At 37.3% G+C, this 19,098-nt stretch overlaps 1 protein-coding gene across 2 annotated transcripts in view; it reads left to right on the plus strand.

Annotated features, from left to right (window-relative positions):
* The first annotated feature begins 166 nt into the window (after window positions 1-166).
* Window positions 167-19,098, plus strand: part of SERPINI1 (serpin family I member 1) — a 48,825-nt gene continuing 29,893 nt past the window's right edge. Inside the window, exon 1 of one of the 2 annotated variants that reach the window (XM_062582731.1) lies at window positions 167-262. The gene's annotated coding sequence lies outside the window, so the exon portion shown is untranslated. Of the gene's footprint in view, window positions 263-606; window positions 690-19,098 lie in introns of those variants that run through there. The other variant, XM_062582732.1, reaches the window with a different exon arrangement.

Raw genomic sequence — 19,098 nt, forward strand, 5'->3', positions numbered from 1 at the left:
CTCCCAGCCGGCGCGCGTCCCACAATGCAGCGCGGCGCCCGGCGGGGACCTGGAGGAGGCCCGAGTTAGAGGGAGCGCCCAATGGGAGCGCGGGGCGGGCAGGGGGGGCGGAGCCTCCGCGGGCGGGGCGGGGCGGGGCGGGGGAATATCTAGGCGGTGGCGGAGGCGCCGCGCTCACTCTCCGCGGCGGAGCGCGGAGCGGAGTGGGTGCCGGCGACTAGCGGGGCGGCGGCGGCGGCCGGAGCATTGGGGCACTGGGGCGGTGAGTGCGCTCGCAGCCCTTCCTAGCGTGCTTTTGCTCTGTAGGTCGCGGAGGCTCTTTGGCTCCGCGCTGGGTGGCGGCCGCGGTAACGGCCGCGGGGGGCCGTTGCCCCCGCGCGAGCGCGTCCGTTAGCGCCTGAGGCGAGGCGCGCTCCCCTGAGGGGAGGCATCGCCGGCGCGTCGCCGCCTGCCTTCTAGCTGCGGCGGGGAGAGGAGCGGCGAGCGGGGAAGGTGCTTCCCCGCGATAGGAGAAGTTGGAGGAGAGGAGGGGGGAAGTAAGAACCTGCTGCTGTCAGAGCGCCCGTTGCGCGCGCCCGGAGCGCGCTCGCCTCGGGGGAAGCGGGAATCGCTCCTCTGAGGAGATCCTCGGCTCCTCTCAGCGGCGTCTTCGGTCGGGCACGGGCGCTTTATTTCCGAGTAATTCCGTGGTGAGTGTTGCAGCAGCGCTTTAAAACTCGTTCATGCCGGGCGAGGTGATGTGATACAGATCTGTATGGCTCTTGTGGTAGCTGACCGGCGAGGGCGGTACTTGCGAAGCCCTTTTTTCATGGGCTTTTTTTCTGCTTGAGATACGAGTTAATAACATCGTAACACATTTCAATACTCAAAAAACTGTAAAAATATACAGAGTACTTAGTTTTTGTCTATTAAGAGATCTAAATGAACTTGTATGTTACTTGCTAGAGATAATTATGTCACTGAAAAGCTTTGAACTGTATTTTAAAAGAATTCACTATTCTTAAAGTGTGTAACTCAGTTTTGGGTTTGTATCTGTATGTGTGTACATCAGTATGAAAACCCTTTTTCTAAGGTACTTGCTAGTATGGCCTAGTATTAACAAGATACAAATTCTGATGCAAGCAGGTGAATGAATATAAAACTGATTAAGCTCATGAAACATCTGTAACTTCTAGCAGCAGTGGGATGGCAAAGTGTGAAAACTTCGACCGTCTGTCTGAACGTGTGTCGTGTATGCATGCCTGTTTATGTTAATAATTCAAAAATCACTTCATATAGGTAAGAACTCTTAGAAAGACGTTCTAGATTGTTGTGCTTTATGTTTACAGATTTCCTCCCCATTCCTCCACTAGTTTATTTTGTTTTAATCATATCTATGTGTAATCAATATATCAAATATTTCATGTATTTTGGGATTAAAAGACTGGTCATATAACTTGCATAATGTTGTATAAACTGTTTTATTAATCACCTATTATTTTTCATTCCCCAAGTCTTAGTGCTTTAAAATAAAGCTACAAAGCTTCATACAGTTGTAGTGGTACTAGTTTTTAAAATGGTATTCTACTCAACTCTCTATAGCCCTCTATATTTCCCAAGATCTATCTCTTTTAAGTAGTGACATCTTGGACTAGATTTGTACTTCTGAAAAAAAGAAAGGAAATGAAAATACTGAACTGTTGTAGCTGTAAGACTGCTTGAGCATGATAGAGAGTTATCCCCTTGTGAGGGAGGGAGAAGGAATGGTGGTGGTGGAGCTTTTTCTTTAAAGATTCAGATTAGGATTAGATATTGTGTTAAATAACTTTTTTAATGATACAAGTTTTAAGATACATTCACACCGCAATAGATGTGTACTTCTGTGGTCTAGATTATTGCTTTGGATGTTTGAAAATCCGAGTGATTTACCAAAGGCACAGCTTTCTTCATTCTATTTTTCTAATTTATGTGGGGGAAAATGAAAGGAAGAAAAGGGTTTGTGGAGCTAAATTGTTCTTGGGGAAAAAATGTTAGCTTGAGTGGATTTTTATCAGCTGTGTAATTAAAACTTCAGGAAGGCGTGTAGCTAACAAAAATTTGTACAATGCAAGAAGTTAAAAATACCACATTTTTCCAAGTTATTTTCTTTGTAACCTCCAAAAAGGGAATATGAAATTAGCAAAGTGTAAAAGTTAAATTACATGTTTTTATGGAAAGCTGAAAGCAGGGCTCAAGGACTCAACAGGGAGGGCAAGCAAGGTTGAAACTCATGAAGGGACTGGTGGTTCTTCTGCCTTTTCTTGGTTTGGTTTCAGTTGCGTTGGATGGAGAGAGGAGGAAGAGACTTGGAATTAAAAAGAAACATAAAATCAAAACATACAGCAGAAAGCTTTTAAATTTCTGCTTCATTTAAAATGCATGGGTGTGTTTTAGAGATCCCAAATCCCTCTGTATAGGGAGGATAGTGGCAGAAAGATACTGTTTAATTTTTTGAGTCATTTTTCTGCAGAAGCCCCAAAAGATCTCTCTTGATGTTTCTTTTGGTTATCAAATCTGGATAGCAAACATGGATGTTTTCAGCAAAGAGTAGTTAGGTATCATAAGCACATATGACTTAAACAGGAAGGGAAAAAGACAACACAAACTTTTTTTTTTTTTAGAGAAAAAGAAACTGCCTTGAGGATTATCTTAACTCTGCTATAAGGTAAGTGAGTTCTGTCCATGAATGGAAAGCTATTCAGAACTATCTGTTATGTGAATGATTACTAAGAGTAAAATAGAATCTGTATTCTTTATTTTCAAATGTTTTAATATCTGCAGGGGAAAGAGCCCGCTTATGTAACTGAGCAATATAGTCTAGTTTTGCTCAGTCAGAGCAATCTCATTTTGCAAGTGTATGAATGCCTGTGCAGGGCACTGGACAAACTTCCTCTATGCCTGGCTATACTATACTATAGTTTTGACTCTCAATGCCTCTAACTTAAGACAGATCTAGCACTTGTCTAGACAAAGCATCTAAGAGAATACAAGGTGAATGCTTGTGGCATTTGTTTCCTTTCCTCTGCAGGTATTAGCATAACTGAAAATGAAGAATATGGAGTCTCTTTTGCTCTTAGTCGTCATTCACAAAATGTAATTTAGTAGTTCTAAATAGCTTCCCATTCATGAATAGAACTTGCTCATCTCATGGAAAAATCATGTAAAATCATGTGTAGGAGATAATGAAACTAGCAGCTTCAAGATGGAAGAAAATCCTGCACCTATATAATAAGGGTAAGATTTTGTTGTCTTTTCTGTACTTAATATTTAAAATTTAAAGCAATGCAAAAAGGCAGAGATGTAAACAAACTATCAATCACTTTAGGAGTGTATTTTACTTCTTTTATACCTTAAATAGCTTAAGTTGGCTCTTAAGGGATTTAAGTGTTGCTAAGATAACAATACTCTAAGTTGGATGAATTGTTGCTATATGAAAATTCTTAAATTTCCTGCCTTCACTGAAAGAATATCTATCTTTATTTTCTCCCCTCAAAATTGTGTTTCTGAAGTAATCACAGAGTGTACTAAATATGCATGTAGATACTAAGATACTTGCTGCATTTTGCTAAAATAAATAAGCTACCCTAGATTGTATTGCTTCAAAAACCAAAGGCTTCTTTTTGTGTTCTATATTAGTCTCTTGCACACATACAAACACATGCACGTTGTACTTGAAGCTCCTTCAACTCAGGTATGGCATTTAGAAGTAGCTATTCCTTGGCCATATACCTATCATTTTTTTGCTGTGCAACAGTTAGCTTTGAAGTATACCTAAGTAACCTAGTAATTATGAAAACTGTGGACTGTGGCTAATAAGGTGAAAACTGAATGAGTTGTCCACTTACATTTTGGTATTTTAGTGTTATTGTGAAGCAGCTGTAGCTATGAGACAGGAAGAAAAAAGCTTTTATTGATAAAAGCTAATGGGTTAAATGTGTCTGGTTTTTAGGCTAAGACTTGACCTCCTGTGTTATAAGGAATTTGTGTCTTAGCCAAATGTTTTAAAAATTGCAATAACCTGTTAGAAATATTTTTCAGGTCTTAAGACTGTTCTTCCAGGAAGAAATAATGACAAATAATAAGCCTGCCAGAAGAAGAAAGTTAAACACTGTGGTTACATTCAGTTTTACCCAAATAGCTGGACTATTAGTCAGTATTACCATTACGTCTAAACAAGCAATTGCTTAATAGTGCAAAGCATTTCTAATCTACTCCGTATGTCTGAGAAATCTAAACTCATGGTGACCTTGATGGGACTAATGGACAATTAGCTGCTTCTGGAAAGATCCTGATGCCTATCAGGACTGAAACTTTGATACTGTACCATATGCACAGTAGGATTTTTTTTTTTTAATATACAAACATAAGCACTTGTTAACTAGGAATGGTCTTTCCAAGCCTTGGAAGGACTTCAGTTCCTGTGATTTTTTTTTTTTTTTAACATCTATTTTTTCCTCTGTGTGTGTACTGAGTTTAGGGGATTTCTGTATTTGAGAAGGGAGATTCTTTTCTGGCTTCTTTTAATAACATGTTTAAAACTTGTTTTGTTTTCTCCAATGTTATTTCTTGAGGTTTGCTTAGATAGTGTACTTTAAGTGCCTTCCTAATTATATAATTTGCCCAAACATTTGCTCCCTATTATGTTTTTCATCTCTTCCTTTTAAGGAGAGATTCCATTCTACCTCTTGATTCTCCTGTGGAGTTTGTGGAGTAAACCATAGAACCTGGCCTTATACTTTTAAATGCTTTTTTTTTAAACTTACCTTGACATGTCAAGGTCATGTTAGCAGCACAGATATTTTACTAAGGATGGCCTGTTTGATTGTCTCACTGTCACTTAACCACTGGAGACTGCCTCATTCCTTGGCAATATAGAAACAGTGGTTACTGGAAAATGTGATTTTTGCTAAGTCTGAAAACATTAGTTCTCAATTCCAGCTTTTGGAGTGTACATCAGTTATATAAACTGTAGTTAGAATTAAAACAGGTTTAAAGATTTAAGACGTATCATTAACTGGTACAGTAAAACTATCTTTTTAGGAAGGTTTTTTTTCCCCTCACGTTTAAACTAAACGTAAATACTTAACGGAGCATTTCATGATTTTGTGCATCACATAACAATTTGAGTTCACTGAAGCAACTCATATTCTTAGATTTTTTTTTATATAAAGCATTTGCTGCAGTTTCTAAACTATTTTAAAATAATCAAAAGCTAAGACCATCTGAGCAACTGACTAATATCAGATCTTCAGCTTGACATCCTGTTGTAAATCAGATACCTAGGTCTCTAGCTGAAAGATTGAAGGTAGAGACTGGATGAATGATATCTTTTTCATCTGACAAAAGTGGGAGGAAGATGAGAAGGAAGCCAAGTTATTTTTACTGTAAATATGTCAGGTTATTTAGTTGTTAATTTCAGATTTATTCAAAAAGCAGGAGGAGGAAACACTGGTGTCTGCCAAACCAAAGTAATCAGTGGGAGTCAGAAGATGTCTAATGATTCCTACAAGTATTAAAGAGAAACTATGCTCTTACTAAACTGGATGTTGACTTTTAAAACACTATTCTATTTTATTTTTAAAAGCTTGTGTACTTACATATGGTGAATAAAAACTTCCTTATTAAAGTAGCTTTGTTTGTTCACAATAATTCCCAGACAGCAGGTGTTTAAAAAGAAGTGCAAAACAAAACTGACTCCATGTTTCTAAAATAAAGCTTCTGGTAATGCTTAGCCAGAGTGACATTTGAGTTGGAAATCACTGAATAGGCTTTTGGGCACACAAAAATCTAAACTTCTACATGGCTGTGGCCTGACCAGAAAAATGCCATCTGAAAATGCCATCGCACACAAGTGAACTGAGGTGTACTCAATATGGTTTACTTGCTAGAGTAAACAGGAGAAGTTCTACTGTCCTCTACCTTCCTAATGCTGCAGTGAGCTATTAAGCAAAGTGGTTTCATTATTGAATGAAAGAAGTCTGTTTATAAGCCAGAGACAAATTCATGCTGGTGCACCATTTATGACTGGTGTGTGACTTCTTTCCCTCTGCCCCTTATCTGACAAACTCAGATGTACAAAGCACCCAAATACCTATAGAAAATTAAGAAAGGTATGAAGGAATGTTCTTAGTTGAACAATACCTGACAGAGCTAAACAAACTGAAAGAGTGTTTTTGGTGGTTTGTAGCTGTAGGTGTTCCCCCTTTTTCTTCTAGAGACAGGTTAAGGCATGTGCCATGCCTTTCTGAATGCAACTTCTGAAGTAGTCACTTCGTACTGTAGCCACACTTATACTCAGTTTCCTGTAGGGAAGAGCTTTGAGTTGATTAGTCCTCCTCAGCATCTAAGTCATAGAAAATATGGTAGCACAAATGTGTGGATTTTAGACCTTTTGGAGTCTCCACTTGCACAGAAGCTACTACTTAGCGTTATCTATAGCTAGCAGTTTCCATCTGCTATTCCTGCAGTGTATATGTTGAAATAATAAAGAAAACAGTATACTAGATTTATGAGGAGATGCTAAGAGAGAGAAGCAAGCAGAAATGTCTTACGGGATAGACAGAGAACTTTCATCAACGAAAATGAGAAAATTAATGTAAGTAGATTTATTTTGGGGGGATGACGTGTATGAAGGAAAAAAATGCCATCAGTAAAACTTTTATGTGCAAGTGTGAATGAGGAAAACCTGCTTATGGTATGAAAAAATAGAATGCTTGTTAGTTTACCATAACTGATGCCAGGTCTTCATATATGAAGTGACAGCAAAATACCTATTAGCTTCGATAGCTTTCACTTATTTACAAAATAAAAAATAAAATAATAAATTCTTTAAGTTCTGGAAGCATATTTCTCCCTGAGAACACTGTCATATCTTGTATTATTTGGAAGGAGAAACAAGCAACATAGCTCCCTGTAACAATTCCTACATGCAGATTTGGATCTAAGTCCATAATTATTTACGATAGATACAATAGTATTTTTACTTGCAGTGAGAGCCCTAAAGAGGTGGGGGTATTACCACTACTTCTCATTTAGGGACTGGCAGAGACTAACTGAACTGATGCTTAACATCCCTTCCTATGTGTTTCTCATTGCTTTGCAATAAATTGGAATAATCTTTATCTATGTAACTATCCAATCTTTGAGTTTTTACATAATTCCTTAAGAACTGTAGGGTTTAAGAAGGATCCTCAGAAGTGTAACAGAAACACTAAAAGAAGAACAAAGTAGGTTTTTACTTTCAGGGATTATATTGGGCTCTAGGATTGTTCTGGAAGCTAAAAGAAGTAACACTAATGGATAGCTTAGTTCTAGAATGGGAAAGCTTGTTGGGTTTTTTTTCCACATCTTTTTTGGGCAGGTTATTTAATCTGCTTAACTTGCATTTCTTCTGCATAAAATGAAAATAATTATAGTGATTGAGAGGCATCTGGTTCACTGAAAGATAAAGGTCAATTTGAATGTGATAATACTTCTAACAGCTTTGGTATGTTGCATATAATTGTGTAAGCAACTAGGTGGCAAATATTATTCAGGCATGGTGATTTTTGCTAGAGCAGCTTGGTACAGATAACCACATCGCATTAGCTACTTTAAGGATAAATGGTACTATAGATTTACAGGGAGGGTGGGGGGGGGGGGGCTTGGAAATTTTTCTGTGCAATGGTTGAATAACACTTTGTCTGAAAGACAGCAGTTGTAAATCCTTGATGCTGTTTGTGAATTGTGGAGATGTTTAGTACAGCCCTGATCAAAGCTGTGTGGTGTACATACCTACTCATGATTCATGTTACTTACATTCAAGAGACTACAGGAGATCATTAGAATACCATATTCCTTTAGAAAATGTGTTTAGGAGATAACATACTCACTTGCAGAAAAAATTCAAGGTTGGGTGGAATTTCAGTCAAAGCTGTGAAAATACTTGATTCCTTTTTGAAACAAGTTGTTGTTCCATCATTGAAGTCTTACAAATCTGTGGATACAACAGAAGGCGGTGTACTAACATAAAATTTCAATTTTCCATGCTTAAATGGAGTAGATCTGAAGTTAGTTCATTCAAAAACATATTTTTTAACCAGCCATTAAGGAACTACTTCAGATTGTTTGAGGCAACATGTTTGAGGCAACATGCTTTTGCTATATAGGCCTAATTCACCTTAAACAGATTATGGAGACTGCTGAAGATCGTTGCACCCTTAAATTTCACTAATCTTATATTCTCCTATTTCTCCTGGTTGACTACAATAATATATTTTTGACTGTCTTTAGCTTATACAAAACATAGTTAACTAAGACATGCTATACTTTTTCCTTAGAGTCAAAGTGTAATGTTCACTGACCAAATTGCATGAATAATCCATCACTGTGAAACATTAATTTAGAAGACAAGCTATGGTAATTGATGTCTTCATACAAGCTATGGAAGTGCCCAAGGAAAATCACTTATTTTTCTTGTAGATACATTTTTAATTTATGTTAGAATGTTTCATGCCATGAGTAGTGTTGGACTGTAGCCTCTGAAACATATTTATCAGAGGACTGTTTCTGTCTGAGTAAAGATTTTGACAGGGGAATTCTGTTTTAATAAATACCTGTTATTCTGAAAAACTGAAGTGTAAGATTTATCTTGGGTTAATCTTGTGTATGTGTATTGAATGAATCACTGTTTTTGAAGTTTCTAGTAATAGGGTGTGTCATATTGCTATTAGATAGTAGTTGCTTTATATATGATGTCTTTCAAAAATCATGGCATTATTTTATCTGACAATGCAAATGAGTACTACAAACTAATACATAGTCTGTAAGTTGGTATTTAGACCTTCTTGTGTTCTAATATGTTAGAAGTGATTAACTGATAAGTGGATAGCACATTTCTGTTTCAAACTAAGCATATCAAAGGCTGTATACGTTTTGTTAAGACTTGGACTTGAGAAGATAACTTGCCACAAAATTCGTAAAGCCCTTTAAAATGTTAAATTATACTGTAGCTATCCTGTCTGTATGACAGGAAAAGTACTAATCTCATTTCCTTTGTAGGATTTTTTTTCCCCCTCTTCATTCATAACTGAAATACTAGGGGTTACTTGTCTACACCTAATACATAGTAATTTAGTCTTTTTTTTTTTTTTTTTGTCTTCAAAACAAGAAGGATGCAGCTAGGTCAATGTTCGAAGGGAAGCCTATAGCTTGGTGGTATTTCAGTAGCACTTTAGGAGTGGAACAATAACCCAAAATTTATCTCAGATTGCTGAGAAAATCACCAAGCTGTAACTGTTTTGTGGTATTAGAGATCAGCGTAACTTCAGGGGGTTTTCTTTTTATTGTTCATGTTTCATACCTGAAAATAAAACATCCAGTCTGTAGCTAAATTTCTCCTGTATTAGCAACCCAATATGTTAGTCTTTGCTTTCACTCTTTCAGCTTTGTATGTTGTGTTGCTGTTGCAGAAAGGTTATGTACTCCATCTTGAATATACTTCACTTGTTTTTATTACGAGAACAGAATTTTATGAACTTACAAACGGTTTTTAAGCTTGCGTACAGGCTCTGTGTATGCAAAATATGGTAGAATTCAAGTCTTTCTGACTTGACTGACTTGATCTGATTTTAATGGGTCTTGGACTTGAAATACACAGTACTGCAATGCTTTCTATTCCATAAAGGAAACTTTCTAAACATTTATGTATTGAATGACTGAGATGTATGGTTGCCCATTGGGATAGAGTCTTAGTGTTAGTATTTCTACATGTATTCTTTACATTTCAGTGGTTTGAAAATGCTGAGGCCTACTTCCTGTGGCAGTTATCAGCACTTGAATTCTCCAGTAATGGGCACTTCTGAAACAGATCTTATGGTAGGCAAGCAAAATTATGTAAATATAAATTTGATCTAGTCTAGTTCAAACAATTTGGGTACACTTTAGGTTGTGTTACAAGTGTGCTTGTTTGTTGTTTGTGTGGCTTTATTTATGTTTTAGCAGTACTTTTGTCCTTTTCTGTTTCTCTAAGAAAGCTGTGAAAGTAAAACCGTAATATTCAAATAGAGGTAAACATTCAAGAATGTCAGAAAACAGATAGCAAGCAAAACGTGTGAAATGACATCTTAAAATGACTGCTATGGGAATTTATTTACCTTGCTTAGGGACTCTTCATCCATCATCTTGATGGATAAGCTGTTCACGTTTTTTCGGTCTCTTATGCCTACTGCCAAATAAATAATGCTGATCCTACAGGGACTTAAAAATGTGACTTTATCTGAAGAGCAAGCTTGAGTATAGCATTAAATGTTTCAGCCTGCTGTTCTATGCATGCACGGCTTACCCTTTGACTGATTTGACTGATGGTCTAAAATTAATCAGATTGACAAATACAATTTTGTTATTTTCTTCCATCTAATTTAGCTTCTTATTTAAGTTGCTGTTCTTGTTTGTTCCCACCTCCCCTTTGCTAGTAGTTATGTGATAATCTTTTAAGTCTAGTAGCATGTACTCCTCTTTCAGTATTTTTTTAATCTGCTGGAGCTTTTCCTGTATACCACATTTTTCATGATAACATATTAAGGATGAGACTTTCAAAATATAGAAGGGACTTAGTGGTTAAAGCTTTTTGCTTTTCAGTGATTCTTATGTGTGCTAGAAAATTCCATTTGAGGTTTTTTGTAAGCTCAGAGTTCTGCAGACCTGAATAGTACCAAGGCTGGAAGTTCTTCCAGCCAGTTAACTACAGACAAATTGGAGAGGTGATGGGGAGGGGAAAAAAGAGGATCAGATGTGTGAGAAGACTAAAAGGGTGATGTATGAAGACATTAATGTCATCCTTTTGAGAGAGGTTACAGTTTTCCCAATGTTCTGAATTTTTCTTATGATGACAGTTGACTGTAAAGAAGGGAAGTACTGTTTTGGCTTCCTCTTGTTCATATGCATAAATAATGCTTTTTTAATTCAACTCTAAATGACATGGTTCCCAGCCACATGTGATGTTCACTTGTCTGGACATGAGTTCTATATAGATAAGTTGATGACATGATAAAATATGCAAAATACCTTTTAATTTGAATATGTAGGTGGAGAATGTGTGTGTATGTGTATATATACATATATTTATGTGTGTGTATGTATGTTGAAAAAAATTAAAAACCTCTTTCAGCATATGGGGCATGGGGGTATGTATGCTGTATAAGGGGAATTTGAAATTCACTCATCTAGCTAATCCACTTTGCCAATGTATGCTCAACCATATCTTAACTTGTGACATGTTTGTCTAATGTTCTTAAATCTAATGGTGTAGACTTCCCCTAATCTGTTCTAGAGTTTCGTTGTCTTTGTTAGTAGAATACCATCACAAATATCTAGCTTGATGCTTTTACTGCTATTTGACATAGTTCTGGTCCCATCCACTGTAAATATGGAATCAGAATACTGTTTCAAGTCCTTTTTTTTTAGCTTTTCCCTCCTGCATGGATATAAAGGACAGCAAACAGACTAAAACAGCCCCTAACTAGCAAAACTGAGCTTTTAAAATCCCTGTCACTTTAATACTTGGTTGCTTCAAGTGGCATCATTGTTAATCGAATAACAGAAATAAGCACCTGCATTAAAGAATTTATAGTTGGACTGGATTGTCTGTCATGCTTAGGAGAATCGTATTGATGGAAAAAATGTTCCTGTTTTTTTGGAAGGCACTACTTGCCTTTCACAATAAGCTTTTGCTAGTCTTACATTTTACAGTAACCAGCTAGACCCTGTTTTGACAATTCTCAGTAATATCAAACTAGTTATCTGGGATATCCACAGTTTGATCTGGATGTTAAAGGAAAATAAATTCCTATTTCCTTGTTAAAGTAAGCTCAACAATTGTTAGAGGGACTGGTGGGTGCATGTGTTCACTAGCAGGTGAACATGGGTGTAGTCCCTTTTCAGAAACACTTCAACCAAAGACAATGGTGAGACCTAGGAATACGTGAACAACCTGGAGACTTCTAGATAGTTAATGTTTTAGCTTTGTCACATCATGGTCTGACTCTCTACCTGCGGGTTAGACTAGTAGCACCTTTAAAAGTAGTACATGGAAATGTTTAATAAGGTCACAAAACTGAATGGGAATGTAAGCAGTGCTGGAGGTTAGGAATCAGTGTGACCATTCAGGCTTGTAATTGCAGCTGTGATAAAGTGTGTTTTCAAGTCTTGCTGTACTGAGTTTTTTTAATCCATTTTTTTCTTGTTAGGTTTTTTGTTGCCCCTCCTAATATATAGTGACAATTCCTGCAACCTAGTGAATCTTGGGAAAATAAATGTTAGGCTATTAATTTCTGAATATATATATATAGAGAGAGGGAGAGAAGGAGAGAGACATACATTTAAATTTTACCTAGGCAAAGCCAGTGGATGTTTGTCTGTCATCATTTGTATTGCATTTAGTAACTACAGTAAATGCACACAAATTTTATGACTTTTTCTGTGCAGTGAAGTTTGTATTGTTTGAAGTCTAGCTTTTTTAATTAGCATGAGGGAAAAACATTTATTGACCTTTTATTCTTTTGTTATTAATGAGTTAGGTTGCTGAGGACTCTGGGAGCTAGCAAAGACATGTCCCATTTACAACTTGATATTTGCTGTGGTCGGCTTTTTTCTCTATTTTTATAAAGACAAGCACCAAGCTTATGTCTCAGCTGATTACTGTTTGCTCTTTAAGCCATGCAGAAATCCATGCTACTGAATGTCAAACAGGATTAGGCACTTGATATGGATAAGTTGCTTCCACCTGTACACAGGCAGTTTACTGCTTAAAACAACAAATCCTTGAGCAGTATTCTTTACTTGGAGTGCTTTTGTATCCCAAGCTGAATGATTTTTGAATAGAGTAGAAATAAATTAAGAACTTTAAATTAAGCAGATAATTTCATACCATCCGTAAGTAATGTTTCTCCATTTAAGTCTACCATGTCTGTTTTTGTCTCTGAAAGCTAAATGTAACTTTAAACAGAGTATGCAGTGTAGCAGGCTGATCAAGCTTCTCTGATGATGAGATGTAGAGGTGGCTGAAGTATGCAGTCTGGTGTTAATTCCCACCAAGTGTATAGTTGATCTCTGTGTGCCTCTCTGAGGGCTAACAGACTTTGTGTGACTGGTGTTGACATATTGCTGGGGTGTAATTGGAACCAGTAAAATAACTGGTCTGAAGTGAGTAACTTTTCCTTTTTTCTAAAGGAAATGCTTCCAGCAGCATTTAGCACAGCACATAGCTGCACCACCTCCATCTATACAATGCAGTGCATTCTGGTTGATTGTTGGCTAGTGAGTTTGCTGTAGAGGTATAATGATTTGAAATACTTCTTCTGATGTGGCTATGTTACAGGAACTGATCAGCACAGGTTGGGTCAAAATTCGTGTTTTGCAGAGGTGCTTGCTCTTGCTTTGAGGCCCAGGTGTCCACTTAACCTCTTCATTTAGAATTAAAACTCAGATAACCCATGGAGAGCTTGCATGCAGGCACAAGGCTTCAAGTTAGCCTATATATTTTTCAAAGCCAAGTTCATTCAGATTATTAGCTTAATATTTTCAACAAGGGTATGTATTACCTGCCAATGTAAAACATTGCATGAAGAAGAATCATAGCATATAATACAAAAATGGGATTAGTTTGATAGCCTCCTTAACAAAGGAAATTCATGTCAACTTACTGCAGGATGCCCTAGAGGAAATACTGAAGAAGGGTTGGAAAGCAAGTATTGTATTTTGGAAGCGTGTGTGTGTGGTGGGGTTGATGAGGCTTCAGCATTTGTTTTTCATTATGTGTGTTAGGTATGGGCTGATTACTTTCTGTAAGGTACTGGAGTTCTCAAATTATGAAAATCTATTCTTTTTAAAAACTTTTAAATTCTCAGAGTAAAACACAGACTGAATGCATTCATACAACCATAGGGAGATTGCATAGATGTGAGCCAGTGAAGAACAGAAGTGGATTGATTGTTCTTGGGTGCTTCATGTTTGCTTGCTTATCTGCAGTGCTTTAGTATTTCCACTTGGAGATAATGTGATACAGCTTCTCTGTGTGGGAGAATGAGAGAATAAAACAAATTCAGTTCCATAAATGTGTTGTTTAAATGGCTTATCACAGAATGCTTGGAAAAGCATCACTTCTAATAAGCACAAACCAATGGAGCTTGTACAGTGATCCACAGAAGTGCATTTCAAGGCCAAATTCTACCTTCTGGGCACAGCTTGAATACTGGACTCTACACTGAACTGCTGTGTCCACAGACTGCCAAGAGGCATTTTTGAGCAGCCATAGGTCTCAAAGTCCAGGATAAACATAACCATCAGAAGAAAGATGTGAAAATCTGACGATGTTTTGTTCTGTATGTTTTTTTCCCAAATGAGCCTTTTTTTTTTTTTTTTGCCTTTTTTTGCCTTTTTTTTTTTTTTGGAAGTTGTACTTGTTGTCTTCAGTTGTTGCTTATCTGCTCTCTTGTTGACAAAGTAGCTGCATGACTGGGATTTTCTTTCTTTCCTGTGTCTTGTCATCTTTTGTTTCCTGCTTTCCTATTTATCTTTTAAAATTGCTGCTGTTCTGAACAATTCTCTCTGTGATGAACTATAGAAATAACACACACAAGGTGGTGCTGAATTAGTTTATTGCCTTCATAGCCTGACTGCTTGTCATATTAGAATGGTATGAGTAGTGTTGCAGTCTTTTTAAGCTGATAAATTCATGGATGCTAGGGAAGAAGTGAGAAGGAGGAAGGACTTGAATGAGGAGATGGGGGGAAGAGGAAGGAGACTTTAGGGGCACTGTTGATGTTAACTGCTTTTTTCCTTATATCCAGATATGTAAGTGGAACTATTGCCTTTTCTGGTGTCTGTAATCGTGGCCCACAGATAGCTGTCCTAGTTGCCGTCTCATTTTTCCATATTTGCAGAGCTGCTCCCAAGTGGAAGACATAAATTTAGAGTTTTGAAGTTGAAGAAATCTGAAAGGAGAAAGGTGAATGAAAATATTTAAAATTGCTTGCAGAGCAGAAAGATACGATGAAGCCTAAGAGAGAAGAATTAGAATTGACTTCAGGGCCCAAGAAAGGTTTAATCTTTTTTTTCTGTACCTGCTCTTTCAGTGTTTCTCACTCCTTAGGAAAGATCAGTGATCAGTATCCTTCATATCAAAAGTTAAGTCTTTATTCTTTCTTTTGGAATTTTCCACTCTGAACTAGAAAGTAAAATCCTGCTGCTAGCTGAATTTTGCAGCCAGTCTATTATGTAGTTTTCAGAAAAAAGTGTATTTTATGAAAGATGTTATGATGCTGTCTTAAATATTTGAAATGGTTAAGCTTACATATTAGTGTTATGTTTTATCTCAAAGGTAAAGATTTTGATTACATACATGTTGATTCCCTCACTTTGGAGGAGAAAAGAAATACTCTTTCTTTGACTCTACTCACTTTTTTTTCTCTCTGAAATTTTTATGCAAGACTATCTTTAGAGGTTGCTTTGTTTTGTTTTTTTTTTTTTTTTTTTTTTTTGTTTTGTTTTGTTTTTTTTTTTTTTTTTTTTTTTTTTGTAGCAATTGTGGCTGCACTGGTAAGGCTCTGCACACTTGCCAAAGCAGCTCTTTCAACTGTTTTTAAAAACAGTCCTTCACAGATCCTGTCCAGCTTCAGAGGCTCTGCCAGTACAGCTCTATTAAGTGGACAGTAATGGCTTTGGCACCTCTGTCGGCACATTTCCCCTGGCTGGCATCAGACCGGCTGCCAGCATGGGGGGTGCCAGGCTGCTGGGATGGCCTGGGGAGCTGTGCTTGAGAGCTGCTGTGGCCCAGTGTTTCCTGCTGCTCTGCCGGTTGGCTGTCGGGACTGTGGCTGTCCTGACAGTCGGTCTGATAAGTGCAGTTGTTTCTAACAGTAACTGTAGTTGGCTGGAAGCTCACCAGTCAATGTGGCTACTGCAGTCTTCCAACTTGTGTATTGAAATGGACTATGAAGCTGAAAGGCATTAGACAAATAATAACTGCCAGTTATAAATAACAATCTTGTAATGATGAATTCTCATTTCTAATTAATCTAGTCTTGATCCTTTTCCCTCTGAAGTCCTTGTAAAGGAAACTAAACATATTAAAGAATTATCTGCTTTGAACTTCTGAATTGCACTGTTTCACAATGGATATGCACCTTGTACTCTGGAGTGATTTAAAAACCATCATTCTTCATTGCGTTTTATTAAAGAGTTTTTAAAGACTTCCTGAGTCAGCTGGTAGGCTTCTGAAATTGAATTTGGCAAATATCTCTCCCAAAGAGAAACACGGTACTATCCATGCGGTATTCCCTGTTCTTATGAATCACTGAATAGTGAAGGGCTCCCTGTTGCATCTCTAAGTCCCTAATTAGTTGTCCTTCAGTCCTCCAACATTTGAAGGTTTAAAATCCTCTGTGAGGTCGTATATCATGCCTGACTAAATATATAGTTTAACATAAGTCATTTTATGCATAAATAGAGTTCCACGAAAAAGGGTAAGGCACTTCAGATGCATTCCAAGTTTACTGGCCATAAATGCTTTCACAAATGTATTAATATTTTTTAGGTTCTGCTGAAACTACATCATAATGCATTACAGAAATCTGTGACATAAATGACAGCTTTCATCACTTGTAAAACCATGCTCCAGTACATGCAGTTATGTTGCCTTTAGACTTAAACTGCAATGATTGCATCTGGCAGCTGCATATGGTGAAACTTAGCAACTGCCCTTTTAATTAAATTACAGTTGGGAGTGAGCTTCTGGGAGCTTGCTGGTTGGCTGAATTTCACAGTAAAATAACAGAATATGTGACTTAATGTAAATAAGGGAATTTGCATTACAAGCAAGAGCAGGCAAGTAATTGTTCCCGTATCTAAAATAATTCATTGCTGTGTGCTGTCTGTGCAGCCTCTGATATAGAAAAGATTAATACAGCATCAGATCACGCTGTTCCTCTGCCCTCCTTTCCCAACCTATCCATAAGTAAATCTAAGAGAGGAAGAAAAAATGCTACTATCTCATTTGCAATATCTTCCCTAAGTGGTGGTTTCATTGTGAGTGGAGTAATAAATTTTACTTTTCATTGAAAAGAAAAAATCTGAAAATGTAACTTATTAAAATTAGTTCATAAGAGAGCCTTTCACTAAGGGCTCGCGTCCCCTCCTATGTCTTGGCATGTCTCTCCTCCACAGTAAAAGCAGTCCGAAGGGCAGGTTCCAACTGCTGGGCACTGTCCTGTCTTGGGCCTCCATTTCTGTACTGAAGCAGAGCTGCTGGGCAGCTGTTGTGACCTGAGCCTAAGTCAGCTTTCAGGGTTCTTCACAAGGTTGAACTAAAGAGTCTGGGAAATGTCTTAGGCTATGAAAAACAGATTGTCAGGAGTGCTGACAGTATTGTTAGAGGAATGGGGGTAGCAACTGAAACTTTTTCTTAAGATAAGGCAACTTTGAGATAACTATATAAACCTTTTTATTCTTGCTTCTTGATTCATTTTAAAAGACTGGACTGCAAGTACAATTCAGTTCTTATGGGTAATCTATTCATTTCATTTCTGAATAGAAGAAAATATCTCAGATTTTAAATTACTTGTAAAATAAAGAAGAAATTGAGATCCAATCACTGTTTTCCTGTTTTCTCTTTTGATATGTTAAGTTTTAATTTGTTGTGCAAATCGTATACACAAAGTTATTACATAATACCAAAATAAGCATAATTGATGCTTCTAAAGTGCAACATGCTCATTCTTCCAACCACTTTTATTCTTGTCAATACTAAATTGAGGTCAGCATATCTTTACTGTAGCTCCAACATTTATGCAAGTGATCTCATTCCAAGAGGTACACTCACAGCCCTCACTGAAAGCCACATATATATCATTGCATACCTGGTTATGTTGCTTCTAAGGGACTTGACAGACCATTTTGATCTGTTGCAAGCAGATCCAAAGCAGTATTTCATTTTCTAGTTTTCTAGCCTTGAGGCTCTCTGTCCACCCACAACTGGTTGTTGACTTTCTAAGGAGGTCTGTCTGCAGACCATAAATTCTGAACCTTTAGAATCACCAAATTCTTCAGTACTTAAGATTTTTCTCCTTCTCAGAGCTTGATCTTTGTATTCTTATTTATAGCTTATTCTTTGTGAAGCATGTGATAACTGTCACAGATAAAAATACTTTTTTTTAATAATTTCTATTTTTTTTTGTTCTAGCCATAAGAAACAAATATAAGAGTTGTATATGGGTCAGTACAATGGCAGGTCTTAGTAGTTTCGGGGGGGGGGGGGGAAGGGGGAAGCTTTCCTTAATTGTATACACCTGGATTTTGATGCTTGCTTTAGGCTATTCAAATTTAAGTATTTTGGATGTAGCTTCTCAACATCTCTTTTTATTTTTTAATTGGAGCTGAGGGATTATGCTTCAGGAAGCTCAATTAAGATATCTTTGGCTTGCATAATTGCATCATCAAGTTAGTGACTCAGTGCCAAGTTCTCTGAAAGTTTAACAATATTTGGGGTTTGATGTTAGAAATTGTCAATGTGAAAGTTTTCAGTACAGTTCTCCTTTCAGGTTTTCTAGACGGTGCTGATGTTATGGGGCCATAACATCCTGAGGAGAATGCCTTGCTGTGTGTGTTTGAGAACATGGTTTTAGTACACCCCAAACATTGCTGAATGGCTCTTCATCTTACGTGTTACATACTAACCCTTAAATACCACTACAGTACTTGATACTCTGCTGTTTTCTGATGAAACTGACCTCAAAGTTTCCTGCTGCAGAAGGCACTGACTCACGAACTGGCAGATGGTGGTGAAATCCCATAACTTTATTACTAATGTTAATGCAGATTGAAATATGAATGTAATTGCATTTCTCTGAAATAAACAAAATCAAACAAGCTTAATGATTGAACATATGTCTGTAGTACCTCCATCTGACAAGGTCAGAAGCTCACATAGGCATATTAAGCTGCCTTTGCTTATTGAGTATAAACATTTTTTGCAACACAAAACAAATATGTCCTGATATGAAGCAGTAGGCTTGCAGGCTGAATATAACATACATGTCAGAGACGGTA

This window comes from Rhea pennata, chromosome 9 (assembly GCF_028389875.1).
Source record: "Rhea pennata isolate bPtePen1 chromosome 9, bPtePen1.pri, whole genome shotgun sequence".
Classification (NCBI taxonomy): Eukaryota; Metazoa; Chordata; class Aves; order Rheiformes; family Rheidae; genus Rhea; species Rhea pennata.